Source organism: Cetorhinus maximus, chromosome 19 (genome assembly GCF_964194155.1).
Source record: "Cetorhinus maximus chromosome 19, sCetMax3.hap1.1, whole genome shotgun sequence".
Classification (NCBI taxonomy): Eukaryota; Metazoa; Chordata; class Chondrichthyes; order Lamniformes; family Cetorhinidae; genus Cetorhinus; species Cetorhinus maximus.
The window spans coordinates 12958472-12977540 of NC_135897.1; the positions used below are offsets into that span (position 1 = coordinate 12958472).

The 19069-nt window shown below is 48.0% G+C and overlaps 1 protein-coding gene across 1 annotated transcript in view; it reads left to right on the forward strand.

The window, feature by feature from the left end:
* The first annotated feature begins 541 nt into the window (after positions 1 to 541).
* The window catches only part of LOC144693663 (lactosylceramide 4-alpha-galactosyltransferase-like), a 278016-nt gene continuing 259488 nt past the window's right edge, over positions 542 to 19069 (forward strand). Inside the window, exon 1 of the mRNA XM_078563528.1 lies at positions 542 to 620. The gene's annotated coding sequence lies outside the window, so the exon portion shown is untranslated. The remainder of the gene's footprint in view (positions 621 to 19069) is intronic.

Consider the following 19069-nt stretch of genomic DNA (forward strand, 5'->3'; position numbering starts at 1 on the left):
CTGTACACACCTGCCACAAAGTTCACATCCCCGCTCTCCACGGGAGTCGGAAATGCGCTGGGCGGGCCTTTATTGGCCCGCATGCGCAAAATGGCGGCGTGGCCCAGATCGTGGGTGGCGATTGGGTCCACGGCCGCCCGCGTCAGCACCTGCTCCGCCCGACAAACCGAAAATTTTGGCCCAAGTCAGGAAAGTGTGTGGCTTGGAGGGGAACTTGCAGGTGGTGGTGTTCCCATGTATCTGCTGCCCTTGTCCATCTAGGTGGAAGAGGTTGCGGGTTTGGAAGGTGCTGTTAAAGGAGCCTTGGTGAATTGCCAATCGTGTATATAGTACATACTGCTGCCACTCTGCGTTGGTGGTAGAGGGTATCTGAGGTTACTAGTAACCAGAAATACTGTTGAAGGCTTTTAATTACCCTACCCTTTAAATCTTTGAAAAAATACCTGGAGTGTTAAAAAAAATCATGGGGAGCGGATGCTTTTTATTTATTCCTCTTATTTATTTCTCTCCAATGGTACAAAATTAAAAGAAAACAATTCTTCAGTCTGAGCAGAAGGCTGCTGAAGAGGAACTCAGTACAAATAAAACAGAACAGTTGCTCATAAGGTTGTCTTAGAAGAGTAAGTTAAGTGAATGTTTCTGTCTCTTCATTATGCCAGTCGTGTCATGTTCAGATTTATCTAAACTGTGCTACGTTCCCAATGATTGTGAAATTCCCAGAGCTATCTATGTTTCCCTGGTTGTTATTCTTGGCTATGTTAATATTCCAATTCAGACTGGTTGAAACTTGTGGCATAGCAGAATGTTTCACAGCCCCTGAAGGTCTTTGTAGAAGATTTCAAAAGGGATACATCTATCTCTATCAACTGGCAGCTCACCTTTCGCTACAGAGTCTGATCAGTCTTCAGCATAGCTTGGGTTTACACTTGAGTGCTATACAGAAGATTCTTGGACAACCAAAAGGAAGACACTGGCCTCTAGGTTCTGAAATACTGATTTTTTCCCCAAAAATATACTTTATTCATAAATTTTATGAAAGTACATTACAAAACATTTCAACTTGAAAATTACAGAAATTGCTATAAAGTTTAACTTGCCTCCATACAGCATGTTCCTCTCTGACCTGCCTCAATACAATTGTAATACCCTACAGCTGGGTCAGGGGGTTATACACAGTGTCTAGTCCCTCACTATCCTATAGCTCAAAGGCCTTAGACAGAGACCTTTCCCAATTGCGCCTTTGCAGTGCCTGCCCCAAGCTATAGTGCATCCCTCAGCACTTAGCCCTGGACCTTGGAATGTGCAAGCCTGCAACACTTGATTGAGGACAACTCTTTGCACTAGAAGAGCAGCAAGTTAATCATCTCAGTCCCAGGACATTGCTGCAGGATTATCTCAATATAGTGTCCTTGGCCCAATCATCCCCAGCTGCTTCATCAATGACCTTTCCTCCATCATAAGGCCAGGGATGGATATGTTTGCTGATGATTCGTGATGACTCAGAAACTGAAGCAGTTCGTGTCCACATGCAGCAAGACCTGGACAATATCCAGGCTTAGGCTGACAAGTGGCAAGGAACATTCCTGCCACACAAGTGTCAGGCATGACCACCTCCAACAAAAGAGAATCTAACTATCTCACCGTGATATTCAATGGCATTACCATCGCTGAATTCCCCACTATAAACATTCTCGGGGTTGCCATTGAGCAGAAACTGAACTGGACCAGCCATATAAATACCATGGTTACAAGAGCAGGTCAGAGGCTGAGAATCCTGTGGTGAGTAACTCACCTCCTGACTCCCCAGAGCTGGTCCACCATCTACAAAGCACAAGCCAGGAGTGTGATGGAATACTCCCCACTTGTCTGGATGAGCGCAGCTCCAATAACACCCAAGAAGCTCGACACCATCCAGGACAAAGCAGCCACTGGACTGGTACCCCTTCCACAAACATTCACTCCCTCCACCACTGACGCACAATAGCAGCAGTATGTGTACCAAGTACAAGATGCACTGCAGCAACTCACCAAGCCTCCTTCGACAGCACCTTCTAAACCCATGACCACTACCACCTAGAAGGGAAAGGGCAGGAGATGCATGGGAACACCACCACCTGGAAGTACCCCTACAAGTCACACACCATCCTAACTTGAAAATATATCACCGTTCCTTCACTGTCACTGGGTCAAAATCCTGCAACTCCCTCCCTAACAGCACTGTGGGTGTACATACACCACATAGACTGCAGCGGTTCAAGAAGGCAGCTCACCACCATCTTCTCAAAGGCAATTAGAAATGGGCAATGTTTCACCGTGTTTTTGGGGTCTAAAGTGGGGTTTTTTGCGGTTTGTCTATTTGCCTTGAGTACGCTAATCAACACTGTTTATAAGAACTATTATTACTTTTTTCCAGCTCTATGTACACCTTAGGAATTCTGCACGAGGTTGGACTTCACCTTTGGACTCCATCTTTGTTGCTTAGTCATGTGTCATTACATCACAGTTACATCAGCATCCTGTGCTTCTGATGTTAACCCTTTACACCACCCCACCTCTAAGTCTTTATCCCAATTATATACATCCTCTTACATCTCCCCCAAAATTCTCAAACTTCACAGGGTTAGTCTCTGAGGTGCCTTGGCCAGTCTCCCTGATCTTGCTCTGATGTCTTTCTGAGGTCGAGGACATTCTGAACTCTCTTTTCGTTCGATATGAGTGTCCTTTTCCTGTGTGGCTGTAGTGCTTTGTCTTGTTTCTTGTTCTTTATCTTCATCAGGATCTGAGTAGTAAGCCCAAATTTCTATCGGTTTTCTTTCCCTGGATATTAAGGCACTGTGGTTTCTCCTTATAGTTCTCTGGTCTGTCTCAACCCAGTAAGACTTCAGTTGGGGAGCTCTTTCTATTATTATGTCATCTTTCTGTTGGTCTATTCATACTCCCTCTCTGGGCTGCAGCACTGAGAAACCTTGTGCTCGGTTCCTGAAGTTGAAGTTACGAGATTGTTTGTGTCCATGTTGCTCCTCATGCTTTTTAACACTCTTTTGACATACAAGGTGATATCTGGTTCTTGTTTCTGTTGCAGAGCTGGTAGCTGTGCTTTCTGTCACCTTCCCAATAACAACTCTGATGGTGAGAACCCATGTTGTAGTGGTGAGGTACGATAACTAAGAAGAGCTAAGTTCAGATCTTTGTTCTTCTTCATCAAGTCGTTGATGGTTCGGACACCTCTCTCAGCTTTTCCATTCACTTGAGGATACCAACATGAGCTGGTTACGTGAATGAGTCCATATTCCTTCACAACATTATGGAATGATTCATTAGCAAATTGTGGACGTTTGTCTGACACCACAATGTCTGCAGCGCCATGTGTAGTGTAGATTCTCTTCAGTAATTGAATGGCTGCTTCCACTGTGTGGAGGAATAAAAAACATGTATAATGAAATTACTACAGAGTGTCCTTGAGCAGTCACGCAGGCTGCACATAAACTAATATACGAGTCGTGCTATCAGCTACCTTCCCAGGCTAATGGGTACCAGATGTCAGATATGGTCGTAAACTAAGTAAGAGCCATTGTATGCATGTCAAAGATATCCTGTTTTACCCTGATTATAATTAATTGGGTTAAGCAACTATTGAAACTGCCTAATCTCTAGCCATTGAAACTGCCTAACCTCGTTACATACTTTTGCTATAACTATGTGTGTATCCCAATGCTTCTCAGAGTGCTGGATCGCTCCATTGGATGTGACTGGGCTCTCCGTGATATCACGATTTAATAAAGACTTCCAAGACAAACCTCCTGGGTCCGAGTGTTCACTCCGTTTTCCGCGACACACTGTGATGCTGTGCAATCCATTCACTTCAATCCATGTGGAGTAGTAATCAATGACAATAAGAAATTCTTTGCCTTTAAAATCAAATAAATCTACTCCTGGGCACTCCCATGGCCTTAATGGAAATGTAAGGCAATTCAAAATGACTTCTTTTATAGAATAAGTAATGCCTGGCTACCAGGCTGATTGCTGAGCTCCTGCTCAACATGTTCCTATCCCTAAATGACCTTGATGATTCTTTTTTTTTGGAGAATGTCAAGCCAAAGTGTTCTCAGAACAACTATTCATTCAGAACTATGAGGTCATCAATGATTGTGATTTTGAGGTGTTTTCTCTGCCATAGTACTGGGTTGTTAGGAGTATAGCCTGGCCATCCTTCCAAACAGTACTTTCTTTATCTGGTCACATTCATCATCTTGTTGTTGTGCTTCTTCTATCTCCTGCAGCTTCCTTGCAGCAGCTGGCAGATGTTTGGTAATGAGTGATATATATAGTTGCACCTCCTCGATGAAATTCAAATCTTCCATTTTGGTTCCTTCAACTGGTATTCTTGATAATGCATCTGCTGTCACCTGGTACTTCCTTTGAATGTACTCAGTTACTGAATCGTATCTCATTAGTCTCAGTCTGAAGTGTTGAATTCTAGGTGACATGTTCGCAATCTCCTTCATGCTTAGAAGTATGACTAATGGCTTGTGGTTGGTTTCAACTTTAAACTGTAATCACATCATGTAGTCAGGAAACTTCACAAATGCTGCTAATGCTTCCTTCTCAAATGTAGCATATCTCTTCTCTGTCTCTGTGAGTGATCTTGAGACATAATAAACTGGTCGATGGTTACCATCTCTTTGTACCTCGAATAAAACTGCACCTAGACCTGTAGATGATCCATCAACTACTACGATGGTCAGCATTTCTGGATCGTAGTGTGATAACATTTCAGGTGAAATTAGAAGATTTTTGATCTTGTCAAAAGCATTTTTCTGGAACATATTCCAGCAATACTCTTGACTTGTCTCAAAGCTGTCCCTGAAGCTCGTGGGTTTCTGTTAAATTTTCTAGGAACTTGCTTACTTGGTTGACCATCCCTAGGAATCTCTGTAGTTCTGTGATGTTCCTGGGTTGTGGAAGCTCTCTAATCACCTTTGTTTTCTGTGGGTCAGCTGTCATTCCTGTGGCTTGCACGGTATGCCCTAAAAATTTAATCATAGGTTTTGCAAATTCGCATTTCTCATTCAATGTCAAGCCTGCATTCTATAAAACGTTCAGGACTGCTCTCACTCTACAGCCATGCTCTTCTCTTGTGGAGGCATGTACAAGTATGTCATCCATATAACATATTACTTCTTCCATGCCTTCTAGGGTCTGAGACATTATTCTCTGGAATATTTCTGGAGCAGACACAATTCCAATTGGTAATCTATTAGAGCAATAACAATGGAATGGTGTATTTATTTCAGTATTTATTTTCTATTTCACCCAATTCTCCGAGGAAAGTTATTTCCCTCCTCTGTGTGTGGTTTGGTCTTAATATTTTTTCTTTCCTTTTGCAGGCTACCTGTGTTTTAGATTGGCAAACAATTTTAAAATGTCCTAACTTCCCACAGTTATGACACTCTGTCCTCCTGCTGAGCAGCTTTCTGGCTTGTGCAAGATTTTCCTGCTACACCAGCTACATTTCAAAATGGCAGTTGATGTGTTTTTACCCACTTTATGTGACCTTTTGCTTTGGTGCACTTTCCCTCTACTGGCCTAGGTATTGAACAGCTTCACTCATTCATTCCAGTGGGACCTCGCTTTCTCCATGAACAAACACTTTATCTCTGAGCTCAGTTTCCCTAATCTGCCTTTAGTAAAGTTAGGTTTTCTCTCATTTGCAAGAGATCTGATAGAGCATCATACAGAACCCCCACTAGTATGTGACTACAAATCAATTTATCCCTCAGTATTCCGTAGTTGCAATTTTCTGCCAGCTTGTATAGCTTGTTGATGAACAAACCCATTCTTTCCTCTTGTTTTTGTTTTTATGTAATTGGCAATAGCACCAACTGCATAGAGTAAGGTACTGGCCTGATCCTTATGTTCCTTTTTGTGCAAACCAGAAGTGGTTCTTTACCTGGAAAACCTTCTGTGCTTCAGAAAGGTTTTGGGAGTGGCAGCATGTTTGTACCAAGCTCTGGACTAGTTGATGTTTCACTGATATTGCTTGTTGACTCTGGTCTGTGGTCACTACTGTTCGGACTCCATGTCTGTCTCTCAGCTTGCATCTGCTGCAACCACGATGCTCAAACCTTTTTGATGAGCCTGCAATCCTTTCAAGGATCTGTAGGCATATCTTGGAGATTGTAGTCTTCTTGGAGATTTTTCTGGGTCTTTTACTTGCTATCCATTGTCATTATGTTTTAATGCCTCTTCGGCATTTAGATGGGGTTCTCCAGAGTTTGTCCATTTTCCTTAAGTGGGCTCCTGAAGACTGTAGTTCGTAAAATCTGTTATTATTTGTTTACATCTCCATGGGCTGAATTTTGCTCTTGGCGTGCGGGTTCGGTGGTGGTGGATGGGGGCGGTCGGGAAGTCAACTGACGCTCGCAATCGGGCTCGGAAGGCAATTTCACACTGGTGGGTCAGTCAAGGCCCACCCAGCGTGAAATGCGAGCAGCAGTGCTGAGTGCTGCCTGTGTGGGCGGGGTGAGGGGTGCGAGCTGGGCGAGCGTGACCTTCGCCCATGCATGTGAGTGCGTACTTCATAACCTCCCTGAGGCAGAGAGCTCAGGGAGATGAACTGATTTTTAAAAAATTAAAGATTTTATAAATGTTATGAAACATGTCCCCTCATGTTACTCCATCTGTCACATGAGCAGGGACATGTTATTAATGAAAAAATAAAATTTTTATTTGATTTTTATTTGCTTTTGGAAGCCTCATGCACCCGTGGACGGGCAGTGAAAAGTTTCTTTTAATTAACTTTTTAATGGCCTTAATATGCCTTTAAATTGTCGGCGGGTGTGCTGCTGTCTCTGGCGCATGCTCGCTGACCAAAGCATTGCGTGTCCGACGTCATCGCGTGTTATTTTACGCTCGGTCGGGTCGGGCGCGTGACCACCCGCTCAGCTAAATGTTTTACCCTATGTATACCTTAGGAACTCTGCACAAGGTTGGACTTCACCTCTCTTCAGATCTCTGTTACTTAGTCATGTATCATTGCACCAGAGTTACATCAGCATCAGGTGCTTCAGATGTTAACCCTTTACTCGACTGGCAATAAAAGCTCACCTAGCCACACCCTAAGAAAGAATAAAAAGAACATTAAAGGTGGCCAAAATGCTGTTCATTGACTACACCTTGAAATATAAGAGGAAGAAGAATTAAATAATCTCACTCACTGACACATTCCCGTAGTAAATGTCAGACTGTGATGTTCTGGTGTCTGGTAGGTTTCCTATGATAAGATGCCACAAGAGGATTATTTTAACTCTTAGCAAAAACAAAAAATACCTGGAAAAACTCAGCAGGTCTGGCAGCATCTGCGGAGAGGAGCACAGTTAACGTTTTGAGTCCGTATGACTCTTCAACAGAACTAAGTAAAAATAGAAGAGAGGTGAAATATAATCTGGTTTAAGTGGGGGGGGGTAGGACAAGTAGAGCTGGATAGAGGGCCAGTGATAGGTGGAGATAACCAAAAGATGTCATAGACAAAAGAACAAAGAGGTATTGAAGGTAGTGATATTATCTAAGGAATGTGCTAATTAAGAGTAGAAAGCAGAACGAGCAAGGTACAGATAGTCCTAATGGGGGTGGGGTGGGGTGAAGGAATCGAAATAGGCTAAAAGGTAGAAATAAAACAATGGATGGAAATACATTTAAAATAATGGAAATAGGTGGGAAAAGAAAAATCTATATAAATTATTGGCAAAAAAAGGGGGGGATCGGAAAGTGGGTGGGGATGGAGGAGAGAGTTCATGATCTAAAATTGTCGAACTCAATATTCAGTCCAGAAGGCTGTAAAGTGCCTAGACGGAAGATGAGGTGCTGTTCCTGTGGCAACTGGTGGAAAGGCATTTGTGGGTTAAATTTATACTGTAAATGCAATTCTATTTGCAAACCAGAGGCATGTGATATGTGATCAGACATCATGTGGTTGAACTTCCAGGATTACATCCAATCCAAGGTGGAAATCTTCCTAAGCAGAACTTGCAAAGAGCAGAAATCAACAATCATCAGAATGGAAGAAAGCATGAGGGGATATTGTAATCAGGGACAGAATTTTGCCCTCATTGGGCAGGCTCGGCGGGGGAGGTTGGGAAGCTGACTGCCTCCCGCAATCGGGGCCGAACCGTGATTTCACGCTGGAAGGCCAGTTAAGGCCTGCCCAGTGTGAACTGCAGCTCGTCACTGGCTGGGAGAGGCCGAGTGGGGGTGGGGGCCTGTTTGCCGCTGGGTCTGATGGCGGCCGGGCAGCTGGTTTAAAAACTGCTCAGTCAGCCCAGAAAGACTGTCAGGGATGTGGTGCAGGTTCACACCCACTGTCTGAAGCAGGCACCAGCGCAGATACCAGCACCTCGGTGGGCATCAGTTTGGTGGCTAGTATCTCGGTTGCACATTGATGAGGGCACTTCATACTTGCTTGAGGTGCAGGCAGAGGCAGAGAGTGCCCAGGGCACTGGCAGTCGGAGGGCTGCTGGAGACCGGGACGATGCTCAGTCAAAGGCTGATGACAGGCCATTAGGCAGCAGACGCTGGATGTACAGCGGGGTGTGTGGGAGGATCTGGTGGAGATCCAAGAGGGTATGCTTCCTCCGTTGTGGAGGAGTCCCTGTGGAGCCTGAGCACTGCGTTGACCCTCATGGCCGAGCACACTGCCTCCTCTATGGAGAGAGTGACGACTCTCATGGAGAGGCTCCTCCAGCGACTCAATCAGGGGTTCCTGGGGATGCGCTTGGACCTGCAGCCCTCACACAGGCACTGACCTCAGCCGGTCAGTGTCCGTGTGTGAGATGGATTGGGCACCCAGTATCCCAGCTAGGTGCCCGTCCATCAATGGTGAGCAGGGAAGTCCACAGCGATCTCACGTTGGCGCAGGAGCTGCCTGTCGCCTCTGCGGGCTCCTCTCAGGGTGCTCCGGATGACGGCAGCAGCTCCTCCGCCCCTCTGCCAGTGACCGTGGCATCCGATGAGGCTGTTGCGACTGGGGAGATGCCACCCGTGCCACTGGCCGCTCCCTCCCAGGGCCAGCACAGGCTCCACTGGCCAGAGGACGACCACCAAAGTCATCAAGGCCAACAGGACAACAGCGTCAGCAGGCTGTCTCCAATGACGGTGCCAGTGAGGGGAGAGCACCCTGACATAGCACCCGTAAACTTAAATTTAAAGCACCTTAAGCACAAGATGGACTGGTCATGGGTAATCTTTTGTTCCCTCATTTTTATTCTTTTTTAATGATGTGACGACCAAGACGGGTTTCTTTCGGTTCAAGACTATATGAGTTCAAACATACAATTAAATTTGCTTTTGTGTTAGAGGCCTGAGTATGCTTCATTTTGTATGTGCAAAGCAGGCCAGTATGTAATGCTGGACATGGGTGGCTTGAAACTCTATTGCACAGGCACTGAGTGTATCTTGGGGGCCAAGGAAAGGGTCATTTCTGTGATCCAGGATGGAGGCGGCAGCTCTGGCATGAGGTGGTAGTTCTTATTTGGCAGCCTAGCTGATGGAGCATTGGATCATGGCATCCCTGGTGTCCCTGCTTCCCTCGAGGTTACCGAGGTCTGCCTCCACCCCCTCAGCGCTCTCCTCACCGTGATCCTCTTCTGACTCACTACTGGACTCATCATCTGGGGCCTGTGCAGCTGCGTCAAGATCCTTTTCCTCCAATGGCTCCCCCCTTGCCAGTGCCAGATTGTGGAGAGCGCAGCATGCAGCCACTATCAGTGACACCCACTCTGGGGGGTACTGCAGTGCGCCCCCTGAACGGTCCAGGCATCGGGAGCGTGGCTTGAGGAGACCTATGGCTCTCTCTACCACTGCCCTTGTGGAGGCGTGGCTCCTATTGTACCGCTGCTCCGCCCCTGTTCTTGGGTGGCAGAGAGGCATCATGGGCCGCCTTTTCAAGGGACAGCACCCAGCAGCCATCCATCCAGTCGGGCTGGAGCACTGAAGAGACCCGGCACTTGGGAGTGCCTCAGGATATACGCGTCATGGGAGCTGCCTGGGTACCTTGCACAGACTTGTAGAATCTGCATCCTGTGGTCACACACTATCTGCACGTTCATGGAGTGGAAGCCCTTCCTGTTGATGAAGGCACCGGGCTCACCCGCTGGTGCCTTGATGGCCACATGTGTACTGTCTATTGCACCCTGGACGTGGGGGAAGCCAGCAATGGCCGTGAAGCCTCTGGCTCGCTCTGTCTGACTGGCCTTGTTTGTACAGTAAAGAATAAAGTTCAGTACCCACCTGAACAGAGCGTCTGTCACCAGTTTGATGCAACTGTGGACAGCTGACTGGGAGACTCCACACTGATCCCCCACTGAGCCCTGGAAAGAGCCGGAGGCATAGAAATTAAGGGCCACTGTGACCTTCAGAGCCACTGACATGGGGTGTCCACCCACACACTCGGAGCTGATCTCAAGTCCAATCATCTGACAGATGGAGGTCACTGTCTCCCTTGAGAGGCGGAGACTCCTTTGGCGCTGCGCCCTGGACATATTGAGAATAGTCAGGTCTTCTGTGGCCCCTTCTACCTTGGGCTACCTGCTGGCCCTGGGCCCCTTGTGCCTGCGCCTCTCCTCCTACAGATCCCTCCACTTGAAGCTGCACTGGGACACGTGACCTCCTCTCCCTGCTGCCCCTCTCCGTCCTCAGCGAAGGTGCCTCCAGTGGAGAGCACAATCCCCATTACCAGGCTAAGGGAATGCTATCTGATACCTGGAAGGGTCCACACGGTCCAAATTCTAAGGGGGCCTGGAAGACTCCATTGAGTCCAAAAATAAAGCCTGGAAAAGCTAAGAAAGAAACCCTGATCAGAGATTAAACTGACAGGATCCAATAAGCCACCAACAGCAAGTTATCTCCAAAACTCCTCACTACACACATTGGCAAAGCTGCTGACCCTTCTTATCCTGCCTGTGGATGAGGTTTTGCAGATTGTGGACTGCCTGCTTGCCCATTTTCCAAAGCGACAAGCGAAAACTCACATAGGCAACGTTAAATTGCCATCAATTGGGTTGTTAAAGGTCTTTACTGCAATTTTAATGAATGGTGGGCATGGCTCCAACTCCTGTGCATGCCCGCTGAGCGAAATATCACATGTGGGCGCGATGATGTCGGGACACTCACCCGACATCTCGTGCATCATTTTACGCTTGAGTGGGTTGGGCACGCGCCCACCAGCTCGGCGAAAAATTCTTCCCTGGGTAGGGACAGGAGAGAGAGAGGGAAAGAGTGTGTGTGTGTGTGTGTGAGTGTGTGTACAGACCCATAGTGTGCTATATTTCTCATGATTTCTGCTTCTCACCCAGGTACCTGTGTGTGTATATGTGATAATGAAGCCAGAAATAGGAGCAGGAATACACCACACAGACCCCCATTGACAACAGGAATACACCACACAGCCCATCGACAACAGGAATACACCACACAGTCCATTGGCAAAAGGAACACAAAACACAGTCCATCGACAACAGGAGTGTACCACACAGTCGATGGACAACAGAAATACACCACACAGCCCATCGACAACAGGAATACACCACACAGCCCATCGACAACAGGTGTACACCACATAGGCCATCGACGGAAGGAATACACCACACAGTCCATTGACAAGAGTACACCACACAGTCCATCGAAAACAGGAATACACCACACAGCCCATCGACAACAGGAATACACCACACAGCCCATCGACAACAAGAGTACACCACACAGCCCATCGAAAACAGGAATACACCACACAGCCCTTCGACAACAGGAATACACCACACAGCCCATCGACAACAGGAATACACCACACAGCCCTTCGACAACAGGAATACACCACACAGTCCATCGACAACAGGAATACACCACACAGCCCATCGACAACAGGAATACACCACACGGCCCATCGACAACAGGAATACACCACACAGCCCATCGACAACAAGAGTACATCACACAGCCCATTGACAGAAGGAATACACCAAACAGCGCACCGACAACAAGAGTACACCACACAGCTCATCGACAACAGGTGTACACCACATAGGCCATCGACAACAGGAATACACCACACAGCCCATCGACAACAGGAATACACCACATAGCCCATCGACAGAAGGAATACACCACACAGCCCATCGACAACAGGAATACACCACACAGCCCATCGACTACAGGTGTACACCACACAGCCCATCGACTACAGGTATACACCACATAGCCCATCGACTACAGGTGTACACCACACAGCTCATCGACAACAGGAATACACCACACAGCTCATCGATAACAGGAATACACCACACAGCCCATCGACTACAGGTGTACACCACACAGCCCATTGACTACAGGTGTACACCACACAGCTCATCGACAACAGGAATACACCACATAGCCCATCGACAACAGGAGTACACCACACAGTGCATGGTCAGGAGGAGTACAGCGCACAGTCTGTCGACAACAGAAAAACACCACACAGTTCATCGGCAAAAAGAACACACGACAGAGTCCATCGACAACAGGAGTGTACCACACAGTCGATGGACAACAGGAATACACCACACTGCCCATCGACAACAGCAATACACCACACGGCCCATCGGCAAAATGAATACACCACACAGCCCATCAACAACAGGAATACACCACATAGCCCATCGACAACAGGAATACACCACATAGCCCATCGACAACAGGAATACACCACATAGCCCATCGACAACAGGAATACACCACATAGCCCATCGACAAAAGGAATACACCACACAGCCCATCGACAACAGGAATACACCACACAGCCCATCGACAACAGGAGTACACCACACAGCCCATCGACAACAGGAATACACCACATAGCCCATCGACAACAGGAATACACCACACAGCCCATCGGCAAAAGGAATACACCACACAGCCCATCGACAACAGGAGTACACCACACAGCCCATCGACAACAGGATTACACCACATAGCCCATCGACAACAGGAATACACCACATAGCCCATCGACAACAGGAGTACACCACACAGTGCATGGTCAGGAGGAGTACAGCGCACAGTCTGTCGACAACAGAAAAACACCACACAGTTCATCGGCAAAAGGAACACACGACAGAGTCCATCGACAACAGGAGTGTACCACACAGTCGATGGACAACAGGAATACACCACACTGCCCATCGACAACAGCAATACACCACACGGCCCATCGGCAAAATGAATACACCACACAGCCCATCAACAACAGGAATACACCACATAGCCCATCGACAACAGGAATACACCACATAGCCCATCGACAACAGGAATACACCACACAGCCCATCGACAACAGGAATACACCACATAGCCCATCGACAAAAGGAATACACCACACAGCCCATCGACAACAGGAATACACCACACAGTCCATCGACAACAGGAATACACCACACAGCCCATCGACAACAGGAATACACCACATAGCCCATCGACAACAGGAATACACCACACAGCCCATCGACAACAGGAATACACCACACAGTCCATCTGCAGAAGGAATACACCACATAGCCCATCGACAACAGGAATACACCACACAGTCCATCGACAACAGGAGTGTACCACACAGTCGATGGACAACAGGAGTACAACACACAGCCCACCGACAACAGGAAAACACCACACAGCCCATCGACAACAGGAATACACCACCCAGCCAATCAACAACAGGAATACAGCACACAGTCCATCGACAACAGGAAAATACCACACAGCCCATCGACAACAGGAATACACCACACAGCCCATCGACAACAGGAATACACCACACAGCCCATCGACAACAGGAACACACCACACAGCCCATCGACAACAGGAATACACCACACAGCCCATCGACAACAGGAATACACCACACAGCCCATCGACTACAGGTGTACACCACACAGCCCATCGACTACAGGTATACACCACATAGCCCATCGACTACAGGTGTACACCACACAGCTCATCGACAACAGGAATACACCACACAGCTCATCGATAACAGGAATACACCACACAGCCCATCGACTACAGGTGTACACCACACAGCCCATTGACTACAGGTGTACACCACACAGCTCATCGACAACAGGAATACACCACATAGCCCATCGACAACAGGAGTACACCACACAGTGCATGGTCAGGAGGAGTACAGCGCACAGTCTGTCGACAACAGAAAAACACCACACGGCCCATCGGCAAAATGAATACACCACACAGCCCATCAACAACAGGAATACACCACATAGCCCATCGACAACAGGAATACACCACATAGCCCATCGACAACAGGAATACACCACATAGCCCATCGACAACAGGAATACACCACATAGCCCATCGACAAAAGGAATACACCACACAGCCCATCGACAACAGGAATACACCACACAGCCCATCGACAACAGGAATACACCACATAGCCCATCGACAAAAGGAATACACCACACAGCCCATCGACAACAGGAATACACCACACAGTCCATCGACAACAGGAATACACCACACAGCCCATCGACAACAGGAATACACCACATAGCCCATCGACAACAGGAATACACCACACAGCCCATCGACAACAGGAATACACCACACAGTCCATCTGCAGAAGGAATACACCACATAGCCCATCGACAACAGGAATACACCACACAGTCCATCGACAACAGGAGTGTACCACACAGTCGATGGACAACAGGAGTACAACACACAGCCCATCGACAACAGGAAAACACCACACAGCCCATCGACAACAGGAATACACCACCCAGCCAATCAACAACAGGAATACAGCACACAGTCCATCGACAACAGGAAAATACCACACAGCCCATCGACAACAGGAATACACCACACAGCCCATCGACAACAGGAATACACCACACAGCCCATCGACAACAGGAATACACCACACAGCCCATCGACAACAGGAATACACCACACAGCCCATCGACAACAGGAATACACCACACAGCCCATCGACAACAGGAATACACCACACAGTCCTTTGGCAAAATGAATACACTACACAGCCCATCGACAAAAGGAATACACCACACTGCCCATCGACAACAGGAATACACAACACAGTCCATCGACAACAGGAGTACACCATAAAGCCCATCGACAACAGGAGTGTACCACACAGTCCATCGAAAACAGGAAAACACCACACAGTCCATCGACAAAAGGAATACACCAGACAGTCCATCGACAAGAGGAGTGTAGCACACAGTCGATAGACAACAGGAATACACCACACAGCCCATCGACAACGAGGGTACACCATACAGACCATCGACAACAGGAATACACCACACAGCCCATTGACAACAGGAATACACCACACAGCCCATCGACAACGAGGGTACACCATACAGACCATCGACAACAGGAATACACCACACAGCCCATTGACAACAGGAGTACACCACACAACCCATCGACAACAGGAATACACCACCCAGCCAATCAACAACAGGAATACAGCACACAGTCCATCGACAACAGGAAAATACCACACAGTCCATCGACAACAGGAATACACCACACAGCCCATCGACAACAGGAATACACCACACAGCCCATCGACAACAGGAATACACCACACAGCCCATCGACAACAGGAATACACCACACAGCCCATCGACAACAGGAATACACCACACAGCCCATCGACAACAGGAATACACCACACAGTCCTTTGGCAAAATGAATACACTACACAGCCCATCGACAAAAGGAATACACCACACTGCCCATCGACAACAGGAATACACAACACAGTCCATCGACAACAGGAGTACACCATAAAGCCCATCGACAACAGGAGTGTACCACACAGTCCATCGAAAACAGGAAAACACCACACAGTCCATCGACAAAAGGAATACACCAGACAGTCCATCGACAAGAGGAGTGTAGCACACAGTCGATAGACAACAGGAATACACCACACAGCCCATCGACAACGAGGGTACACCATACAGACCATCGACAACAGGAATACACCACACAGCCCATTGACAACAGGAGTACACCACACAACCCATCGACAACAGGAATACACCACCCAGCCAATCAACAACAGGAATACAGCACACAGTCCATCGACAACAGGAAAATACCACACAGTCCATCGGTAAAAGGAATACACCACACAGCCCATCGACAACAGGAATACACCACACAGTCCATCGACAACAGGAATACACCACACAGCCCATCGACAACAGGAATACACCACACAGCCCATCGACCCTGCTCTTTCATCCAGTACGATCATGAATGATCTTTGTCCTGAACTTTGCTTTGCTGCCCACTCCCCAGATCACTGAATTCCCTGTGAGATGAAAATTCTGTCTATCCCAGCATTAATATATTAAGGCCTGAATGGCCTTGACAAGGTGGACGTCAAAAGTATGTTTCCTCTTGTGGGTGAGTCCAGAACTAAGGGCACTGTTTTGAAATTAGGGGTCACTATTTTAGGACAGAGATGAGGAGAAATGTTTTCTCAGAGGGTTTTGCAATTTTGGAATGCTCTGCCCCAGAAGGTGGTGGAGGCAGGGTCATTGAATATTTTTAAGGCAGAGGTAGATAGATTATTGTTAGGGAAGGGAATCAAAGATTATCGAGGTTAGATGGGGATGTGGAAATCAAAACACAAGGAGACCAGCCATGAACTTATTGAATGGCGGAGGAGGCTCGATGGGCCGAATGGTCTACTCCTGTTCCTATTTCTTATGTTCTTAATCCTCTAGGGTACGGGATGCCAAAGATTGACAACCCTGCATGTGGTTTTCTAAATGTATTGTTAAAAATTTCTTCATTAGATAATAGATTAAAGCCTTTTCCTGATGACTGATGTCAGGCTAATTGGCCTGTAATTCCTGGTTTTCTCTCTCCCTGCTTTCTGGAATAGCTGTGTTACATTTTGCTAACTTACAATCTGTTGAGACCATTCTAGGATATAGGGGATTATGGAAAGTCATAGACAATGCAAACACTATTTCTGCAGCTATCTCCTTTGGAAATCTAGGCCGTAGACCATCAGCTCTTGGGGATTTGTGTAAAATTAAGTTCCTTAAGTTTCTCCCTCACCCCTCCTCCTTTTCCGTTCTGCCCATCATTTTGAAACGTTGTGTACTCTGGAATGTATCATTCCCAACCTTGGTCACCATGTAACCATGGGCAGGATTTTGACGTCAGCGTGTGGGGGCAGACCCAGCACGTCAACGCATAAAATGACGCGCGATGACGTTGGGCGTGCGTCCTGGCGTCACCGCGCGCCATTGCGGTATCTCGCTAGGCGGGTGCGCTATGAGTTCCGAGGCGCACCCACCATTAATTAATGGGCCACTTAAGGCCCTTGATGTAGTAATATGCTGTGATTTTTCGCAGCCCATGCAATTTTCAGAGTTGCACGGGCAGGTGGGTAGGGCACATTTTTAAAAGCCTCATCCACAGGCGGGATAAGAGGGGTGAGTGGGTTCGCGAATGCGAGTTGTTAGTCATTTACTTTAGAAACTTTCTGCTACTTGCCTGTCTGAACAGGAGAACTTCAAATCTCTTCAGAGCTGCTTTGACAGGAATAACAGGCTTCAGGTCAGGACTCTGCAGTAAACATAATTCTCGGGGCCTTGCAGGTTTCAGGCAGCCTTCCCTTACCCTGGGAATGGAGATTGTGCTCTCCACTGGAGGCACCTCCTCCGAGGAGGAAGGGAGGGCCAGAAGGGGGAGGAGGCCAGGAGTCCACATTCAGCCTCCAGGGGAACCACTTTTGGGAGGAGAGGCGCAGGCACAAGGGGCGCAGGGCCAACAGGTAGTCCAAGGTGGAAGGGGCCGCAGAAGACGCCACTATCCTGCTGCCAGGGTTTACAGGCAGCGAAGCAGCTACCTCAATATGTCTGAGGTGCAGTGCTGAAGGAGGCTCCATCTCTCAAGGGAGACAGTCAACTATACCTGTCAGATGATTGGGCCTGAGATCAGCTCCAACCGTGTGGGTGGACACCCCATGCCAGTGGCGCTGAAGGTCACGGCTGCCCTCAACTTCTATGCATCTGGCTCTTTACAGCGCTCGGTGGGTGATCTTTGAGGAGTCTCCCAATCAGCTGTCCACACTTGTGTCAAGCAGGTTACAGACCCTCTGTTCAGGTGTGCATTGACCTTCATCCATTACCACTGGGACCAAGCAAGCCAGACACAGCAAGCCAGAGGCTTCACGGCCATTGCTGGCTTCCCCCGTGTCCAGGGTGCTATAGACTGTACACATGTGGCCATCAAGGCGCCAGCAGGTGAGCCCGATGCCTTCGTCAACAGGAAGGGCTTCCACTCCATGAATGTGCAGATAGTGTGTGATCACAGGATGCTGATTCTACAAGTCTGTGCAAGGTACCCAGGCAGCTCCCAGACACTTATATCCTAAGACACTCCCAGGTCCTGAGGCTCTTCAGTGCTCTAGCCCAGCTGGATGGATGGCTGCTCGGTGACAAGGGCTATCCTGTCAGAAGGTTGCTCATGACGCCTCTCCGCCATCCAAGAACAGAGGCTGAGCAGCGGTACAATAGGAGCCACGGCACCACAAGGGCTGTGATAGAGAGAACCATTGGTCTTGTCAAGATGCACTTCCAATGCCTGGACCGTTCAGAGGTCGCACTCCAGTATCCCCAGATTGTGCGTCGCTGATAGTGGTTGCATGTTGCGCTCTCCACAATCAGGCACTGGAAAGTGGGGATGCAGTGGAGGAAGAAGATGTTGATGCAGCTGCTCTGGCAGCAGAAGATGGGTCCAGTAGTGAGTCCAAGGATGAGCACGGTCAGGAGAATGCTGAGGAGATAGACGCTGACCTGGACAACCTCCATGGAAGCCAGGGACACCCAGGAGGCTTTAATCCAACGAACCTTCAGCTAGACCACCACAGATGAACCTCCAACACACGCCAGGCCGGCAGGCTCCATACTCGATACTTGAGAGCAACATCTGCCTGGTTAGGAACATTAACTATGTGCCT